Source organism: Bison bison, unplaced genomic scaffold, assembly GCF_000754665.1.
Source record: "Bison bison bison isolate TAMUID 2011002044 unplaced genomic scaffold, Bison_UMD1.0 scf7180017864331, whole genome shotgun sequence".
NCBI lineage: Eukaryota > Metazoa > Chordata > Mammalia > Artiodactyla > Bovidae > Bison > Bison bison.
Window position 1 is genome coordinate 9140436 of NW_011494903.1, and position 21091 is coordinate 9161526.

Genomic DNA, 21091 nt, shown 5'->3' on the forward strand with positions numbered 1-21091 from the left:
TCTAGTTGGATTTGTTCTTTTTATTATCTTTTCAAAGAACCAGCTTTTAGTTGCATTAACTTTTCTTTATTGCTTTTCTATTCTCTACTTATTTTTCCTCTGATCTTTTTATTTCCTTCCTTCTGTTGGGCTTGGAGTCTTTTTCAAATTTCTTGGTAAAAAAGGCTAGGTTATTTATTGGGGATCTTTGTTTTTTAATGAAGACATTCACAGCTATAAATTTCCTCCTGAGCACTGCTTTAGACTCACACCATAGGTTTTGTTATGCTATGTTTTTTATTTCCATTCACCTCAAAGTATTTTCTAATTTCCCATGTGATTTCTTCTTTAACTCATTTATTATCTAGTACTGTGTTTTATTTCTACTTATTTGTGAGTTTCCCAAATTTCTTTGTTACTGAATTCTAATTTAATTCCATGTGTCCAAAGAACATATTTTATATTATTTCAATCCTTTCAAATGTATTGAGGCTTGTTTTATGTCCTAACAGATGACCTATTCCGGCAAATTTTCCATGTACATTTCAGGAAAATCTATATTCTTCTGTTGTTACATTGAGTCTTCTATAGACTCATCTGGATTATATTCTTATTCAAGTTTCTATTTTCTGATTCCTGTTCTGCCTAGTTGTTCTATTTTTGAAAGTGGGATATTAAAGTCTCCAACTCTTTTGTGGAATTTTCTGTTTCCTCCTTGAGTTACCTCAGCTTTCACTTCATATATTTTGTGACACTATTGAAAGCTGAATATATATTTACAATTATTATGTCTTCATGATGTAGTGACCCTTTATCATTATTAAATGTCCTTCATTGCCTCTAGTAACTATTTTTGTCTTAAAGTCTATGTTGCTGATATCAAGTTAACCACTCTCACTCTCTTTTGGTAATGGTTTGCATGGTATATCATAATCCATCTTTTTTTTTTCTTTTTTAATTTTATTTTATTTTTAAACTTTACAATATTGTATTAGTTTTGCTAAATATCAAAATGAATCCGCCACAGGTATACATGTGTTCCCCATCCTGAACCCTCCTCCCTCCTCCCTCCCCTACCCTCCCTCTGGGTCGTCCCAGTGCACCAGCCCCAAGCATCCAGTACCGTGCATCGAACTTGGACTGGCAACTCGTTTCATACATGATATTATACAGGTTTCAATGCTATTCTCCCAAATCTCCCCACCCTCTCCCTCTCCCACAGAGTCCATAAGACTGATCTATACATCGGTGTCTCTTTTGCTGTCTCGTACACAGGGTTATTGTTACCATCTTTCTAAATTCCATATATATGTGTTAGTATTCTGTATTGGTGTTTTTCTTTCTGGCTTACTTCACTCTGTATAATAGGTTCCAGTTTCATCCATCTCATTAGAACTGATTCAAATGTATTCTTTTTAATGGCTGAGTAATACTCCATTGTGTATATGTACCACAGCTTTCTTTTTACTTTCAACCTATTTGTAGCTCTGAATCTAACATATGTCTATTGTAATAACTATATAGTTGGATATGTGTTTTTTCTATTCTGCTGATTTCTGCCTTTTGATTGGAGTTTATAGTCCACTTACATTTAATTTAATAACTAATCAAGTAGTATCTTTTTACTATTGTTTTCTGTATGTCTTATGTCTTTTTTCTTCTCCAGTTTCTTGATTATTGCCTTCTTTTGTGTCAGTATATATTTTCTATTGTGCCATTTTAACTCCCTTTATTGTTCCTTTCACTATCTTTTTTAGTTATTTATTAGTAGTTTCCTAGGAGATTAAAGATAGCATCTTATCTTAAAATAATCTAATTAAGATTATCCCAACTTAATAATAGCATCACAATAAACTGTGGAAAATTCTGAAAAAGATGGGAATACCAGACCACCTGACCTGCCTCTTGAGAAATCTGTGTGCATGTCCGGAAGCCACCTTTAGAACTGGACATGGAACAACAGACTGATTCCAAATAAGAAAAGGAGTATGTCAAGGCTGTATATTGTCACCCTTCTTATTTAATTTATATGCAGAGTACATCATGAGAAACACTAGGCTGAAGGAAGCACAAGCTGGAATCAAGATTGCCGGGAGAAATATCAATAACCTCAGATATGCAGATGACACCACCCTTATGGCAGAAAGGGAAGAAGAGCTAAAGAGCCTCTTGATGAAAGTGAAAGAGGAAAGTGAAAAAGTTGGCTTAGTGTGATAAATACTTCAACCTGACAGGTTACAGTCTATGGGGCAGCAAAGAGTCAGATATGACTGAAATAAATAACACTTTTACTTTTCACTTTCATATGATCAGTGTCAGTGGGTGAAGTGCCCCAATTATTCTTGAATACAAGCTTTAATTTAAATATCGGAATGTTTTTCCTTCTTCTGCTACCGTCTATTAAAATAAACTTTGAACTTGAACGCGCAAAAAAAAAAAAAAATGTTGGCTTAGAGCTCAACATTCAGAAGATGAAGATCATGGCATCTGGTCCCATCACTTCACGGGAAATAGATGGGGAAACAACGGAAACAGTGGCTGACTTTATTTTGGGGGGCTCCAAAATCACTGCAGATGGTGACTGCAGCCATGAAATTAAAAGACGCTTACTCCTTGGAAGGAAAGTTATGACCAACCTAGACAGCATATTGGAGAAGGCAATGGCACCCCACTCCAGTACTCTTGCCTGGAAAATCCCATGGATGGAGAAGCCTGGTAGGCTGCAGTCCATGGGGTAGCTAAGAGTCGGACATGACTGAGCGACTTCATTTTCACTTTTCACTTTTCACTTGCCTGCATTGGAGAAGGAAATGGCAACCCACTCCAGTGTTCTTGCCTGGAGAATCCCAGGGACGGGGGAGCCTGGTGGGCTGCCGTCTATGAGGTCACACAGAGTCAGACACGACTGAAGTGACTTAGCAGCAGTAGCAGACAGCATATTAAAAAGCAGAGACATTACTTTGCCAACAAAGGCCTGACTAGTCAAGGCTATGGTTTTTCCAGTAGTCATGTATGGATGTGGGAGTTGGACTGTGAAGAAGGCTGAGTGCCAAAGAATTGATGCTTTTGAACTGTGGTGTTGGAGAGGACACTTGAGAGTCCCTTGGACTGCAAGGAGATCCAAGCAGTCCATCCTGAAGGAAATCAGTCCTGGGTGTTCACTGGAAGGACTGATATTGAAGCTGAAGCTCCAATATTTTGGGCACCTGATGCGAAGAGCTGACTCATTTGAAAAGACCCTGATGTTGGGGAAGACTGAAGGCAGGAGGAGAAGGGGACAACAGAGGATGAGATGCTTAGATGACATCACCGACTCAATGGACATGAGTTTGGGTAAACTCCAGGAGTTGGTGATGAACAGGGAGGCCTGGTGTGCTGTAGTTCATGGAGTTGCAAAGAGTTGGACACAACTGAGCAACTGAACCGAACTGAATAACATATGAAAACTTTACTCTGGTAAACCTCTGATGCCTCCCCACTTCTCTGTGATATTACTGACAAACAAAACCTTTATGCATTATAAGCCCACCAATATAGCTTTTAAGTTATTTCTTGTGCAACTGTATCTTTAAATCATATTGAGAAGAAAAGAATTATCAAAATTATATTTATACTATTTTTATACTTATTTGTATAGTTACCTTTATTTCTGCCCTTTGCTAATTTCATGTGCATTTGACTCATTGCCTAACATCATTTCATTTAAGGCTAAAAAAAGTCTCTAGTTCTTCTAATAGGGCAAGTCTTCTAGTGATTAATTCTGTCATTTTTTTTAATCTGTAAGTGTCTTGATTTCTCCTCCATTTTTAGATAGTATTGCTGGAGGTAGAATTCTTTGTTGACTGTCTTTTTCTTTTATCGCTTCAATATGTCAGCCTACTGCTTTCTGAACGGTTTCTGATGAAAAATCAGCTCAGTCTTTTTGAAGACTCCTTGAACATGATGTGGTGTAGTTTCGCTTCTACTGCTTTCAAGATTTCTTTTGTCTTTATCTTTTGACAGTTTTACTCAAATGTATCTAAATGTGGATCTTGTTGAGTTTGTTCAATTTGAAGTTCATTAAGTTTCTTGAGTGTGTAGAATAATGGGTTTTTTAAATCACATTTAGGAAGTTTATGGCTATTATTTCTTCAAGAATTCTTTATACTCTCTCTCTCTGTTTTCCCTTTCACCGTGTTAGTGTCCTAGGCAGTGTCCCATAGGTATCTGAGACTTGCTTTTAAACTTTGTTATATGACACAATGACAGGCTTCATTCTAGAGCTAATTTTGCCACATTACTGATTCAACCATTTCCTGAGTACCTTCCTTATCCATTCATTTACTTGTGAATTACGAGGTTTTCTCACAGACTGAGAGACTCAGCTTGTTGGTTATTTTGACTGCTTTATACAGCTATGATTATGTAATCTTTACTCAGACTTTCTTGTGAAGTATCAAATGAACTGATTTTTAAACAAATAGGAAATTGAATGCATGGATGAATTAGAAGAACAACCTGTACCAAAATGCAGGACTTTACACATGGATGTATTGCTCAAAAGTTGCAGAATTTCTGGGAATGTATCTTAAATGATCTGAAGAACCTCCTTATATAAACCTAATAATTTTGTAAAGAGAAAATTCCTTTTGAAATACAGAAAATTACCAAAATTACCTCATGTCTCAGCAGGTTTTGATTTCAATAAGTTGAATTTTTTAAAAAAAACTCTATTCCTGTAAAAGATTGAGTCAACAGTCATAAAGTTTCACTCAAAGATCATCTCACAAAGTGAACACAGATCAAAGCTGGGTCTGAGGGCTTTTCTGAAGCACTTTGCTCTCACCTTACCTAGGTGTACACACTGGCTCAGGTGATGAGTCCTTTTTTTTTTCCTTTTCAAAGTCTGTCACAGGCTCCTGTTCTGTTCCCACAGAAAGACAAACATGTTACTTTGTATCTGAATCTAACTTGAATTTGCTTTTCTGATTAGGACTGCTAATGACAGGCAGTCCTGCTGCTGAAGATGTTATAATGATTCAATTAGTCAGCAGGCATTTATGAAGTCTACTATGTGCTCAGCAATAGAGGAAGAGATGAAAAAAATAGGCTGTGTCCTCAGTGAACTCATAGTCTACTGAGTAGAACTGATTGTTAGGCTATTACTATTTAAAGATTATTTATTTTCATTTATGGAGCTTCCCTGATAGCTCAGTTGTTAAAGAATCTGCATGGAATGCAGGAGACCCTGGTCCAATTCCTGGGTTGGTAAGATCCTCTGGAAAAAGGATAGGCTACTCACTCCAGTATTCTTGTGCTTCCCTTGTGACTCAGCTGGTAAAGAATCCACCTGCAATGCCGGAAACCTGGGTTTGATCCCTTGGGTGGGAAGATACTCTAGAAAAGGGAAAGACTCCCCACTCAAGTATTCTGCCCTAGAGAATTCCATGGACTGTATAATAATTTATCTTTATTATTAATAATAACGCCCATATTGCTCTGCAATAATATAGTAAAACCTTTATGTGTAAAATGCCATGGAGAAATAGGGGAATATTCAGAATGTGAAGGTGTTGGTATTAAGTATTGACTAGGTACCAGGTTCTATGATGGCTCAGATGGTAAAGAATCTGCCTGCAATGCAGGAGACCTGGGTTTGATCCCTGGGTCAGGAAGATCCCCTGGGGAAAGAAATGGCAACACACCCCATATTCTTGCCTGGAGAATTCCATGAACAGAGGAGCCTAGTGGGCCACAGTCTATGGGGTCACAGAGAGTTGGACACAACTGAGTGACTGAACTGACTGAACTGAGATGGTTGCTTGGATTTGAGCAAACTATTTCTCTGGGAAGTGAAGAGTGACTTCTTCACCCTCAATGTCAGTTGGTCTTTGCTCCAGAAGAATTTCTTGGCTAATGTTGTACATCCAGTCACTCAGTCATGTCTGACTCTTTGCAACCCCCTGGACTGAACCCTGCCAGATTCCTCTGTCCATGGAATTTTCCAAGCAAGAATACTGGAGTGGGTTGCCATTTCCTTCTCAGGGGATCTTCCCAACCCACGGATTGAACCTGAGGATCTTGGGTCTTCTGGCAAGAATTGGCAGGCAGATTCTTTACCACCGCACTCCCCGGGAAGCCCGAGTTAGTGTAGAGTTGTGTTTTACTCTGCGTTTTACTGGAATATTAAGAATTGGGGGCAGGTGCCTTAGGGGACCGAGCAAACTAGGCCAATAGAGGGGAAGAACTTGCTTCCTTTCATCCACTCTTCTCTCCTGACCCCCTCAAGCAACACCCTCGGGCAGCATAGTTTTCTATTCCCTTTTGAATAAAGTCCTCTGATCAGTCTTACTCCAATAATTAAATGCTAAGTCCAGTATTTTAATCACAATTTCATACTTTATTGAAAGGAAAGCTTCTCCCTTCCTCTCAATCTGTGCTACTTCCATCCGAGACTTCTACAGTGGGGGAAGGAGACATGATCCACCTTTCTATTTCCCACCCTTGAACTTTCCTCCTTCCCACGGTAAACCCTCCAGGTTTAATCAGTTTTGGAGCTGGGGGATAGTGAAAGGAAAGTTTCTACTGTTTGGAAGAGATCACCTGGCACCGGTGTCCTCATTGCAGGGAAGTTTCCCAACACTGATTCTTTTTCTCATGGGTAGTTTTCTTCTGGGTTTCTCAACCATTTTCTCACTGCTGTGTGCTTAATCTCTGTCATGTCTAACTCTTTATGATCCCATTGACTGTATGTAGCCTGCCAGGCTCCTCTGTCCATGGAGATTCTCCAGGCAAGAATACTGGAGTAGGTTGCCATGCCCTCCTCCAGGGGATCTTCCCAACCTAGAGACTGAATCCAGGTCTCCCACATTGCAGGCAGATTCTTTACTGTCTGAGCCACCAGATAGAAGCCCATGAATACTGGAGTGAGTAGCCTATCCCTTCTTCAGGAGATTTTCCCAACCCGGGAATCAAAACGGGGTTTCTTACATTGCAGGTGGATTGTTTACCAGCTGAGCTACCAGGCAAGTCCTGGGAACATGAAATAACAATTCTTAAGACATTGACAATCTGGCTGACTGCTAAAGAATCAACCCTCCAGCCCTGGAAATCTAGCAGTCACACACACAGAGTCCATTGCCTAGCCAGTGGCTCTACTGGACAAAATCCACTTAAGCTGCCTCTGGGCCAACTCTCCCAAAGGGTCTCCATCAAGTCCAAAGTAAGCTCTCATGTTATCTTCCTGTGAAGCCTCACGAAAGGCAGTTACTCAATGCAACCCACATTCCTCTGCTCTACCACCCCCAAGCTTCTAGAATCTAAGAAATTTATAACTTTGGGGGGAAAACTCTACTCAGAAGGGATATATTATCAGTTATTGAGATACTTTTCCATAAAATCCTCTCCCTCTTTTTCCTCTTCCTATACACTTGGTATTTGAAACCATAAAGAATACAGCATGTAATTCTGACTCTCCAGAACTTGTAACAACCTACAAGTTAGCACAGACCCTCACCCAATGGATTCAGAGCATGTTATTAATAGATTGAGTTCAATCAACCCCAGGTACTGTTCTACCCTCTTCTTCAGTGTAAAGGTTTTTTCATTGCCTCAAAGATATCTTCCCTCTCCAAATACCAAGCACAGAGCTTTGGTTCAGCAAAATTCATTCTTAGTCATCTCTAGGATCCTGCCTTAAATCTGTCTGTCTCCCTACCCTGGTAATATTAAACTGTCCAATCTAGAAACTTTAAACCAGGTACCATTTTTTCTATCTTAAAGCTTATGCCAGTTGACCTAAAAGGCCCCCCTCTTTCTTGTTTCCTTTTCTCCAGGGTAGCACCAACACATAAGGAAAAAAAAAAAAAAAATCAAGTCTATTTAGAAGCCAGATGGCCTCAAGGGCACGCTTGACGCAAAAATCCTTCAGTAACCTCAGAAACCCTGCTTTTCAGATCATAGAGCCAAGTCCATTTTGTTGAAGAAATGTGTTCTTTTAGCTTTTCTTATTTAACCTTTCTTATAATATTGATTTCCATTTTCATTTAACATCATCACTGAAAAGGCAGATGGAAATATTCTGATTTTTCTTCTAGAGATAGTATTCAAGTTTCTTATCAGCAGAAATAAGCAGAGAAGTTATTTTTATAAATACACATAGGTCTTGTGATTAAGGAAAGAAGAACTTTTTTTCAGTATTTAATAATATGCTAAACTTAATCATTGTGATAACACTGTATGTCATATAGTATATATCTGTTAACCACTTAAAGATCTATAGATTTCCATAATGTCATCCCTGAAAGACAAATAACATATGGTGGAATTTACTAACCATATGGCTTTATGGAAAGGAATTCATTGTTTTGCAGTGGAATTTTAATGGATGATAAATGAGATCTGAAGCAAGACTGAATTTCTTTAAAATGCCTCCTAGATAAGGAACGAAGAAACAGCAATGAGGAGATTCAAAAATTAAGACTCAACTTTTATTTTTAAAATAACTATTTGTTGGGTTATATTTGACTTTCATGTTAAAGTACCATTATTTTATAAAATACTGATTGCTAGTCAGTACCAGTAAGGAATTATATGATTGTAAATCAAAATACTTAAGAAACTGAAACTAACTATATTTTAGTGAAATTAATCAAAGACTGCCATAAAACAGAAATACTTCCAATTTGCAAATATACATTTATAATTGATGAAAAGTATGATAGTAATAAATCTTATAGTGTGTTCCACTTAGAGGATATTAGCCAAAATTGCTTTTAGCTAATGTAAATAACATGAGCTTTTTTTAGAGACAGAAAGATAAAAGCTCCAGTTCTAAGTTTACCACTTTCTAAATGGAACTTTCAGCAATTTATTTGGCTTGTCTGAGACTAGTTCCCTCACCAAGAAAATGGGATAATAATAATACTTTACCATTTGTAAAAATTAAATGATTTTTATCACTTCTAATGAAGGCAAACTAAGAAATTCAGACCAACCTCCCCAAACAAACAACTAGGAGATAGTTTTGGGGTTTTTTAAGTATTCTGCTTGAATGTTCTGGAGAACCAATACGACAATGAAGAATTAGAGGGACAGCATGTCAGAAAAGAAAAGTTTAAGGTTTACAGAGTTAAGTTCACACTGGGGACTCTTTCTCCACCAGTATCTGCTGGTTCTGGAAGAAGATACTGAGGAGCCTAAAAATAAGCAAAACTTTCAACTGGCTCATGAGAAAACAGTTGGAGTTAAGGGTGTTTTCAGTAGAGACTCCTCAGGAACAGCGGTGTCAGAAGTAGACCAGTCATCACAGGGACTAAAGCCTAGCTTCAAGTCGTCTTAATAAGGTAAGAAGGGCGAGTGAAGGAGCACACACAGATGGGAACAAGAGAAATCAGGTCACAATTCCAGAGATTTAAACTCAAATATTTCAGTGGCGCTAGTGGTAAAGAATCTGCCAGCCAATGCAGGGGACATAAGAGATGCGAGTTCAATCCCTGGATCAGAAAGATCCCATGGAGAAGGAAATGTAACCCACTCCTGTTTTCTTGCCTGGAGAATCCCGTGGACAGAGGCGCCTGGCAGGCTAAAGTCCATGGGGTCACAGAGTCGGACATGACTGAAGTGACTTAGCGCACAGGCAAATCAATAATTACATTGAGTAAAAAGGAAATAAGTGCTCCAATCGAAATTCAAAGGATGATATAGTGGCATATGATATCTGTGTTTTTCACTTACTATGAGCCAAACCTAAAATATAAGGAAATGTAAAGTCTTGAAATAAAAGTATGAAAAAAAATATACCATGCGAATATTAATTGTGACGGTTTTAAAGTAGGTCCACAAATTCTTTGACACTTCTCCTCTCAAACACAGAGCCGAGTTCCCCTCTTCTTGAGAGTGGGTTGCACTTAGTGACTCACTCTTTTTTTTTAATTTATTTATTTTTAATAGAAGGCTAATTGCTTTACAATATTGTGTTGGTTTCTGCCATACATCAGCATGAATCACTTCTAACGCATAGAATGTGGCAGAAGTGTGAGACTTCTGAAAGTTGGTCATAAATACTTCGTGGCTGCCTCCTTGACCTCTCTTTGTCAGATTGCTTTCTCCATAGGAAGCTATCTTCCTCATCATGAGGACACTCAGGCAGTGTTATGGAGAGGTCCATGTAATGAGGAACCCAGGCTTCTTATCAACAGCCCATAAGAAACTGAGGCCTCCAGCCAACAACCATGTGAGTGAGCCATCTTGGAAGTAGATTATCCAGTTCCATTCAAACTTCTCATGAAGTTACCACCCCACTAGATATTTGACTGCAATCTCATGAGAGACTAGGCTGCTCCTATATTCCTGACTCCCTTAAACTATTTTAAACAATAAATTTTGTTGTTCTAAACTACTAAGTTATGGGAGTATTGAGCAGTGGTAGAGTTACATTATTATGTGAAATATATATATATATATATATATATATCTCAGATCAAATCAGTCGCTCAGTCGTGTCCGACTCTTTGAGACTCCATGAATTGCAGCATGCCAGGCCTCCCTGTCCGTCACCAACTCCTGGAGTTCACCCAGACTCATGTCCATCGAGTCAGTGACGCCATCCAGCCATCTCATCCTCTGTCATCCCCTTCTCCTCCTGCCCCCAATCCCTCCCAGCGTCAGAGTCTTTTCCAGTGAGTCAACTCTTCACAGGAGGTGGCCAAAGTACTGGAGTTTCAGCTTTAGCATCATTCCTTCCAAAGAAATCCCAGGGTTGATATCCTTCAGAACGGACTGGTTGGATCTCCTTGCAGTCCAAGGGACTCTCAAGAGTCTTCTCCAACACCACAGTTCAAAAGCATCAATTCTTCGGTGCTCAGCCTTCTTCACAGTCCAACTCTCACATCCATACATGACCACAGGAAAAACCATAGCCTTGACTAGACGGACCTTTGTTGGCAAAGTAATGTCTCTGCTTTTGAATATGTTATCTAGGTTGGTCATAACTTTCCTTCCAAGGAGTAAGCGTCTTTTAATTTCATGCTGCAGTCACCATTTGCAGTGATTTTGAAGCCCAAAAAATAAAGTCTGACACTGTGTCCACTGTTTCCCCATCGATTTCCCATGAAGTGATGGAACCAGATGCCATTATCTTCATTTTCTGAATGTTGAGCTTTAAGCCAACCTTTTCACTCTCCACTTGCACCTTCATCAAGAGGCTTTTGAGTTTCTCTTCACTTTCTGCCATAAGGGTGGTGTCATCTGCATGTCTGAAGTTATTGATATTTCTCCTGGCAATCTTGATTCAAGTTTGTGTTTCTTCCAGTCCAGCATTTCTCATGATGTACTCTGCATAGAAGTTAAAGAAACAGGGTGACAATATACAGCCTTGACGTACTCCTTTTCCTATTTGGAACCAGTCTGTTGTTCCATGTCCAGTTCTAACTGTTGCTTCCTGACCTGCATACAAATTTCTCAAGAGGCAGATCAGGTGGTCTGGTATTCCCATCTCTTTCAGAATTTTCCACAGTTTATTGTGATCCACACAGTCAAAGGATGTATATACCTTAAAGCAAAAAAGAGAGACAAAAAAGAAAAGAAAATAGTTTAATTTGACAGATGTAATAATTATAAATTTGTCAGCCTGAAAACATTTAAAGTAAAAACTGATGAAATTATAAGAAGTAATAGGCAAATTCACAATAATAACAAGTTCATAATAGCACATTCATACTGGAAGATTTGAAAAATACCTCTGTGTAACTGGTAGAATAAGACCAAAGACATGATATGATACAAAATATTTGAACAACCCAGTTAAAATGTATGTAATTAAATACCCGACAGCTACAAACAACACATTCCTTTCAAATACATGTGGAAATTTTTCAGAATTTCTAGACCATAAAGCAACTCAACAAATGTCATCTGAATGACATCAGATAGAATTTATTAGATGACCACATATCAATGTATAATAAAAAGATAGCTACGAAATTCCCATATGTTTGGAAAATACAAAATATAATTCTAAATAACCTCTGAGTCAAAGAAGAGACTACAATGAAAATTAGAAAATATTTTGAACTTAATGAAAATATATGTGGAACTCAACTAAGGTCATGCTTTAGATAGAAATATGTAGTCTTAAATACATATGCTAGAAAAGAATAAAGACTGAGAATTGATGATCTAAGAATCCATCTCAAGAAGTTAGTTAAAGAATAACAACTTAAATCCCTCACAGATAGAAAAATCTCATGAAGAAAGGAGCAGAAATTGATGCTATAGAACATTAACTAACAGGATCAACAAGGCAAAAAGTAATTCTTTGAAAAGACTAATGCTCATATGCGTGCAAGCTCAATCATGTCCGACTCTTTGGGACCCCGTGGACTGTAGCCTGTCAGGTTCCTCTGTCCATGGAATTTTCCAGGCCAGAATACTGGAGTGGGTTGCCATTTCCTACTCCAGGGATCTTCCCGACCCAGGAATGGAACCTGTGTCTCTTGTGTCTCCTGCTTTGGCAGACAGATTCTTTACCACTGGTGCCACCCAGGAAGCCCCAAAAGACTTATAACATTAATAAACTCTGGGCAAAACTTATCAAAAGCAAATAAGTTGCAAATCAGTAATAGAACCATAGAGGGTGATACCACTACATATCCTATACACATTTAAAGTATAATAAGAGGGATTATGTATAACGTCACAGATTGGAATTTTGTAATCTCTCCATTATGATGGTTATCCTCTTTCTTATTCTTCAGTTTTGTGTTAACATTTTTTGCTTTTAAAATAGTTATCCAAACTTTTCTACAAATTACTGGTTCCACTTTCTTCAATTTCAAGTCTTCTTAACGTCCATCTTTGAAAAATGTTATGTTGTTGAATGTTTTATACTGTTAATCTTTTATTTTGGCAGCAGAGGATGAGATGGTTAGATAGTATCACTGACTCAATGGACATGAATTTGAGCAAACTGTGGAAGATAGGGGAGGATAGAGAAGCCTGGCATGCTGTAGTCCATGGGGTTGCAAAGAGTCATTTGAGGAGAAAATGGTCACTGAGGAGAAAAAGGTCACTTGATTTTTTTAAATTACTATATTTTTTATTGAAGGATGATTGCTTTACATTTTTCTTTGATGTAAACCAATTTTAGGATTTTTCACATGCTGTTAGTTTCTGTTCCTTTCTACTACAGAATATATTTTCAGTTCTCAGATTCTCAGACTATTTTGTTGTTGTTGGCTTTTTTTCTTTTTGGGGAGGGATTTGGTCATCTTTGAGACTTTCATATTTTAAAGTCATCCAGAGTATCAAGCATAGATGAAGGAATCTTGTTGGGACCAAGCCAAGGACAGGCTTTATATATTAAAAAAAAAAAAAAAAAAACCTCTCACCCTCCCTGCTTCCCTATACACACACACAGTTTGGTGTTCCTACTTCTCTCTACCCACAACTGGAGCTGAAAGACAACTTGGAAAGCAAAAAAAGCAATGGATGAGAGAACTAATTGACTTTGAAATTAATAATACCCAGCTTCACCATTTACTGTGTGAATAACTCGGCAAATTAACCTACTCAAGCCTCAGTTTTCAAACCAGGAAAATTGAGATGATTAACAATAGGCACCTCATAGTTTTGTTGTAATGAGTAAATAAAATTATATGTGAAAGTATTTACAATTCCTGGCCCATCTTGAGTGCTCAATAAATAGAAACTAATAATAATGAACCCAGCTCCCCGTTCCAGTCTGATTGCAGGGTGGGCCAAAGCCCAAATAAGACTAGCTAGAAGGCTGGCTACCCAGGCCCAGAGGCCATAACTAAGATCTTATCATCCACCTGGAAGTCCTATGCCAAAATTAATGGTAAAAAACTAGTCCCTCAACTTTGCATGTAAAATGATGATACTGATATCTCAAGCATTTAAGTTAATAATCAACTGAAAATCTCTCTCCTTTAGCAGGCTTCATGACAGTAAAACAGTTAACAACACAGTTCATGGTTATGCATTTAAGTTAGTGTAGCTTCTTTACATGCATGTTGAGCCTCACACTCATTAGATTTCTTACAGTTCTATTCCAAAGATTTCCAGCCATCTGGGCTTCCCAGGTGGCACTAGTGGTAAAGAGCCCACCTTCCAGTCCAGGAGACACAAGAGACGCAGTTTTGATCCCTGGGTCAGGAAGATCCTTGGAGGAGAACATGGCAACCCACTCCAGTACTCTTGCCTGAAGAATCCCATGGACAGAGAAGCCTGGTGGGCTATAATCCACAGGATCACAAAGAGTCAAACATGACTGAAGTGACAGCATGCACACATGCACACATAGAGTGACTTGCCATTTTCCATGGAAAGAATCCATTTTACCTTTAATTTTCAGATTTAAAAAGTTAAGCATTCAGATCAAGAGGTAAGGATAAAGGGAGCTAGCTGAAACTGCTGATTATTTAGGACAAGGGGAATGTGAGTGTTGCGTGTGTGTATGGAGCTGACAACACTCTTGCAAAAGTAGGAGATTAGTGTGAGTGATTAGCCAAATACCTCAGTGGCAGGGAGAAAGCTGGTTGCTTCTCTTCTTTGGAAGTGGCCATTAACTTTGGAAATTGCTAAGGGGCAATGTTTGTGATGCAGTTGCCAATCCCATCACCTTGTGGCTCCGGCATCAAGATGCACTGGCCAGTCTCTGGTTTTCTTTATCCATTATCTCATTATAATCATTAGTATTGCTTTCTCTTTTCCCAATTATAGCCTCCTCTTCTCTGAAAAATGAACATGTCCAGGAGTCTGTGTCTGTTGTCTTAAGTGTCTTAAGTGATGACTTGAAGAGTCATCATTTAGATTTCTGAAAAGATGTGTTATTCACTTAGTAACTTACCAAATATTTATTTCCTGCCCTATTCCAGTCATGACTATAGCCCTGGAGCCACAGAAACAAAATAGATAGACACTGACCTCAAATGGATTATAGTCTAACAGGGAAACCAACAAGGACGCAGATGACTAAAAGACAGTGTGACCTCTGTGACAACAGTCACAAAAACAGGGAATGATGGGAGTGTGCAGAAAAGCAGAGTTTAGAAGGATGCGTGGTATGTAACTAGGTGAAACAGTAAAGAAACGATGATTTAGGGAGAAACAGGTACAAGTAAGACAAAGCTGGCATATGCTGGGACCTGCAAAGAGTTTTCTGTAGCTACAGTGTGAGATGTGATGAAAGATTTTTACCTTCCAAATGCCTCAAAATTTTCCATCTCAAATACCGAGTTATAACTTAGGGGCATCCCAGGTGGCACTAGAGGTAAGATGCAAGAGACCGAGTCGGGTCCCTGGGTGGGGAAGATCGCAACCTGGAAGTGACAACCCACTCCAATATTCTTACCTGGAAAATTCCATGGACAGAGGAGCCTGGTGGGCTTTCAAATTGTGGTGCTGGATCAACAGATGTGAGAGTTGGACCATAAAGAAAGCTGACTGCTTAAGAATTGATGCTTTCAAACTGTGATGCTGAAGAAAACTCGAGAGTCCCTTAGACAGCAAGGAGATCAAACCAGTCAATCCTAAAGGAAAACAACCCTGAATATTCACTGAAAGGCCTGAATCTGAAGCTGAAGCTCCAATACTTTGGCCACCTGATATAAAGAGCCAACTCACTAGAAAAGACCCTAATGCTGGGAAAGATTGAGAGCAGGAGAAAGGGGCAACAGAGGAAGAGATGATTGGATGGCATCACCAACTCAATGGACCTGGGTCTGAGCAAACTCCGGGAGATAGTGAAAGACTGAGCACACCCACGCACACATATTCAAAATTTATTGAGTGCCCACTATGTGCCAGACACTATTCAAATTATGAGAAAGAGGAACAAGCAAGATAGAGCAAAATTCCTGCCTTACAAAGCTTATATTGTAATATGCTCAGATGCTCAGTCATGTCCAGCTCTTTGCAAACCCATGGACTGTAGCCTGCCAGGCTTCTCTGTCCATGGGATTTTTCCATGCAAGAAGACTAGAGTGGGTTGCCATTTTCTTCTCCAGAGGATCTTCCCCACACAGATATCGAACCTAGGTCTTCTGTATTGCAGGTGGATTTTTTATCAACTGAGCCACGAGGGAAGCCTTACATTATAATGAGAAATGCTAAATAAAATTTATTTTAACACATTCAGGGGATAACAGTTCACAATAGTAAAATACACTGCATTTAGGAAATAGTGTTTAAAGTAAAAAATAATAAAGAAAATAGAATTGATCCTATCTTCTCTACTTAAGTTATTCTTTTAATAAAGTAAAATGAAAAATCCAACAATAGATGACTTTTTCTCAATTAGATACTGGTAGTTCTCTTACCTTTCTTTCACTGAAACATTTTTCAGAGTTTCTACATGTGTTCTATGAAACCTGGCAGCCTCTTTTTTTCTGCAATGATCTTCATGTTTTCATCTTACTCTGCCTTCCCCTATGCTGTATTTCCTTGGACCTTTTCCATTGACTGTTCACTGGTGGCTCTTAATACCAAAAGGGACAATTAAGCCAAAGAGATGTAAACCGATAGCTAAACTTAGTGAGATGAACCCACTCTTTCTCTGATACTGCAGTAATGATGTGTGGTTATACCTGTTCTAGAGGTGGGATTTTTAAATAAATATTTTTTTTAAATTATTTAAATTTTTAAATTTAAAGGAAAACTCATAAGAGCTTTCCTAGTGCCTCACGATCCAGATCCTTCCAACATGGTAGGGTTATCAAGGACCTAACAGACTGACAGAATGGATGGATCTCCTAATGAGGCCAGTTGCTTCCAGATACTTATATAATCACCAGCCATATCTGTAACAGATGAGAAATCCAGATAAGCACTGTCCAGCCTAAAACTCTTTTTTTAAAAAGTTCTCCATTCCCCATATCTCAATTTCATGTCTCATCTTATTCTTCCTTGATTGAAATACATTTATTTTTCTTATTTTCTATATTAATCTTTGTTATAATTAATAGCTGGCATATTGCAGTGATATGTGTGGAAGCGTTATGAATTCTTAGTATTTTTTTTAGAGGAGATATCCAGGAATATGTTCACACTTTCCACATTCTGGGAAAGTTGACTGTGTTGTCATCAGCATCAGATTTCAATTAGTCTTCTAAAGCACATGGCATGGTGCTAGATTCTATCACTACAAAGACAAATGAGAAAAAACCTTTGCCTTCCATGCGTTCACAGTCTACTGGAAGAGACAGACAAGTAAACACACAGTTGTTGGTGGTGTTTTTAATGGGATGAGTTGTGCAATGGAGTTATATATAGAGCACAATGAATGCAAAAAGGAAAGAATGCCTTGATGCAGGAAAGGAAAGAATTCACAAAGAATGCTCCATAAAAGAGCTACTTGAGCTGAATTTTGAAACTAAGTGAAAATTCAACAAGAGATTTTTAATTAAATCATCTGTGAAGATTCTAGAACCTTCCCCAAATTGGGGCTATCAACTTAAAAATGTTCATGTGTCCCAGTTATGTCCAGGAGTGGTGTGTGACCCCATGCCCACATTCCAGATAGTTCTTGCTCCACTTGAACCCCATTCCTCATGCTATATTTGTAATGAAGAATGACAGGATGAATGCCTCATCTATAACTCATTGCAAGAGGGTCAGTTTTCACTGGCCTTCCTTGGCCAAATGCCCACTGATATCATAGTAAAGTCAAAGGGCATTTGGCTTCAGGATGCAATGCGCTATGAAGGCCAGTAGTGAATAGCTTTAATTTTATGTCACAGTGAAACGTGGTAGAATACAAGCTTTATTGGTTTCAGAAAATTGACTCAAGAAGAAATTCAGAAGACTCACCAGATTCTACAGTCTTTACAACCTTTTCACTTGCTGCTCACACAGAAGAACCAGATCTTAAGTGAAATTAGAAAATATAGTGAGCCATTTCTACTTGCCCAATTCCTATTAAAAAATAAAATGTCATTTCAGTGATTTAATTTCTTGGTGCAAAACCTAACCTGATCCTGAATCTGTAAATGCTTCCACATCCACTGTTACTGAATCCATCATTAGTGAAGTCACTCAGTCATGTCCGACTCTTTGTGACCCCATGGACTGTAGCCCAGGCTCCTCCCTCCATGGGATTTTCCAGGCAAGAATACCGGAGTGAGTTGCCATTTCCTTCTCCAGGAGATCTTCCCGACTCAGGGTTTGAACCTGGGTCTCCCACATTGTAGGCAGACGCTTTACCACCTGAGCCACCAGGGAAGTCCATGAATCCATCATTAAGACTCACTTACTTTTTGGTAGGGCTTTCCAGGTGGCGCTAGTGGTAAAGAACCCACCTGCCAATACAGGAGACATAAGAGGCATGGGTAAGATCCTTGGGTCAGGAAGATTCCCTGGAGGAGGGCATGGAAACTCACTCCAGTATTCTTGCCTGGAAATCCAGTGGACAGAGGAACCTGGCAGGCTACAGTCCATAGGGTCGCACAGAGCACACATGCACATGTTTTGGTAATTGAAGTTGCATGTTAGGGAGGGTAAACTAAAACCACCACGTGACCTGGTGTTACCTTGTTCTGTAGTTCTACACCTGAAAGTGGCTACTTAAAGAATATCATGATGACTGTTAGTGGAACAGTGTCCACGTACTGAGCCAGAGTTATTTTAGAGACAGCACAGTGGTAAGTGAATCACATGTTTATCTTTTAAAAAAATATGGATTCTATGTTTTCCATTTATTAAAAAAAAAAGAAGCAAAAGAAAATTTGTTGCTGAGGAATGCCTTGTGAAAATGTTAGTATTGTGATGCCATTTGACAAGTGGCTCGAGAAAAAAAACTAATATTTCAGGTGGCATTGAGAAGGTCACTATAATAATAATCTACAGTCAATTTTAGGTGATTATCTGGCTTTAGGTTGTCCTGGTTCCTGGCATTTATTCACTCTCTCTTTCCAAATTTCTGATGGGGGATCATCTTGTTTATTAGTGCCTCTCTATGAAACCTGCCAGGAAACAAAGAAGATGAAACTTATTCTGTTTAATGTATTTGGATTTTTTTAATTCCTGCAAGATTTTTGAAGGAAAGAGCTCCAGAATAACTGTAAAGTGAGATTTGAAGACCTCTGGGGCATCTAATAATATATGCTGCTTTTATTTCATAGCAATCATAAGTACACTGATTTGATTGCCTTTATTATAAGCACCTTTCTTGGAGCCTCTGAAATAAAGGTTTTCCTATGTTCTGAAGACTGGCTGGTGATGCATAGTTGATCACTGCTCCCACCCTTTTATCTCCCAGCCAATGTCATCTCTGTGCAGCTCTACCAACATCAAGATTCCAACTTAAGGGAGTTTCACCAAGCAAACCAAGTCCAAGAACCGAATGCTATGCTGTAAAATTTTTTTCCAGTGTTATCAGCTGGGTGTTTTGCTTGTGTTTGGCTTCTTTGAGAGCATTTATTATCTGAATTCTTGACTGGCTTTCTCCTCCCAATGACACGCAGTGTATGGCTTTGCTTCTCCGCATCTCCACTGGTGATGGCAAAGTCCATCCACCAACCATTCTGTGTGGAGCACTCTCTCTACTTTTTAGAAATCAGCGGTGCAGATACTCTTCTTGATCCCATCTTCAGAGTCTGTTGGCATCCCCAGGGGAGAGCACACTGCTTTAGGAAATGTCAGTACTTTCCCCATATCAGGAGAGGATGGGCTCTCTGTGTCGAATCCAATATGAAAGTCTCTCTTGGAAGGGAGATACTGCTACTCTGGATGGACTGGAAACTTGACTGAGCAAAGCTGTGACTGCAGCTGCCGTGCTGCTAGACTGACACTGCCTCCCTCTTGCATCGGTGTGAACTGTGACCAAATTCAGTTAAAGTAACCGAGAGTCTTAGGTGTTTATTTTGTTTAAAAAAGGAAACATTTTCACAACTTTACTTGAAACAAAATTCCTTTTCTTCATATAAATTTATTTATTTTAATTGGAGGTTGATTACTTTACAATATTGTATTGGTTTTGCCATACATTCAGCTTGGATGTTCAACCATATGAAATGGTTCGGAATTTTCCAATTTGATATGACATAAACTCAGGGCAGCATTTTACATTTTTTTGTTTCAAATCCAGATCATTAGCAGAGCAAAGGGGGAAAAGGAGATATCTGTCAGTATATTTCGTCATGTATTGAGGAGGGCAGGGTAAGTTTTCATAGGTGTTATGGACCGAACTATATCCCCTCAAAATTTATATGTTGAAGTTCTAACTCCCCATTGTGACCATATTTGGAGATAGAGTCTTTTTTAAACTTTTTATTTTATACTTGGGTATAGCCAATTAACAATGTTGTGATAGTTTCAGGTGAACAGTGAAAGGACTCGGCCATACACATACATGGATCCATTCTCCCCCAACCCCTCTCCCAGCCAAGCTACCACATAGCAACAGTTCCCCTGTGCTACACTTCATTTTAACATAACAGTGTACACATGTCTGTCCCAAACTCCCTAACTATCCCTTCTCCCCAGCAGCCATAAGTTCATTCTTTGTGAGTCTCTTTCTGTTTTGTAAGTACATTAATTTGTATCATTTCTTTTTAGATTCCACATAGAAGGGATGTCATACCACAAGGGTGGGAGGAAAGGAGAGAGTGGGACAAATTGAAAACATAACATTGAAACATATATATTACCATATGTCAAATTAGATAGCCAGTGGAAATTTGCTGTATGACATAGGGAACTCAAATCTGGTGCTCTTTGGCAACCTAGAGAAGTGGGATGGCATGGGAGGTGGGAGGGAGGCAAACATATGCATATTTATGGCTGATTCATGTTGATGTGTGGCAGAATCCCACCAACATAATATTTTAAAGCAATTATTCTCCAATTAAAAATAATTTTTTAAAAGGATGGCATTCAATATTTCTCCTTCTCTGACTTACTTCACTCAGTATGACACTCTAGGTCATCGTGTTGCTGCAAATGGCATTATTTCACCCTTTTTAATGGCTAATATTCCACTTTATATATGTACCACATCTTTTTTATCCATTCCTCTGTTTATGGACATGTAAGTTGCTTCCATGTCTTGGCTATTGTAAACAGTGTTGCAATGAACATTGGGGTGCATGTATTCTTTTGGGTGATGTTTTTCTCT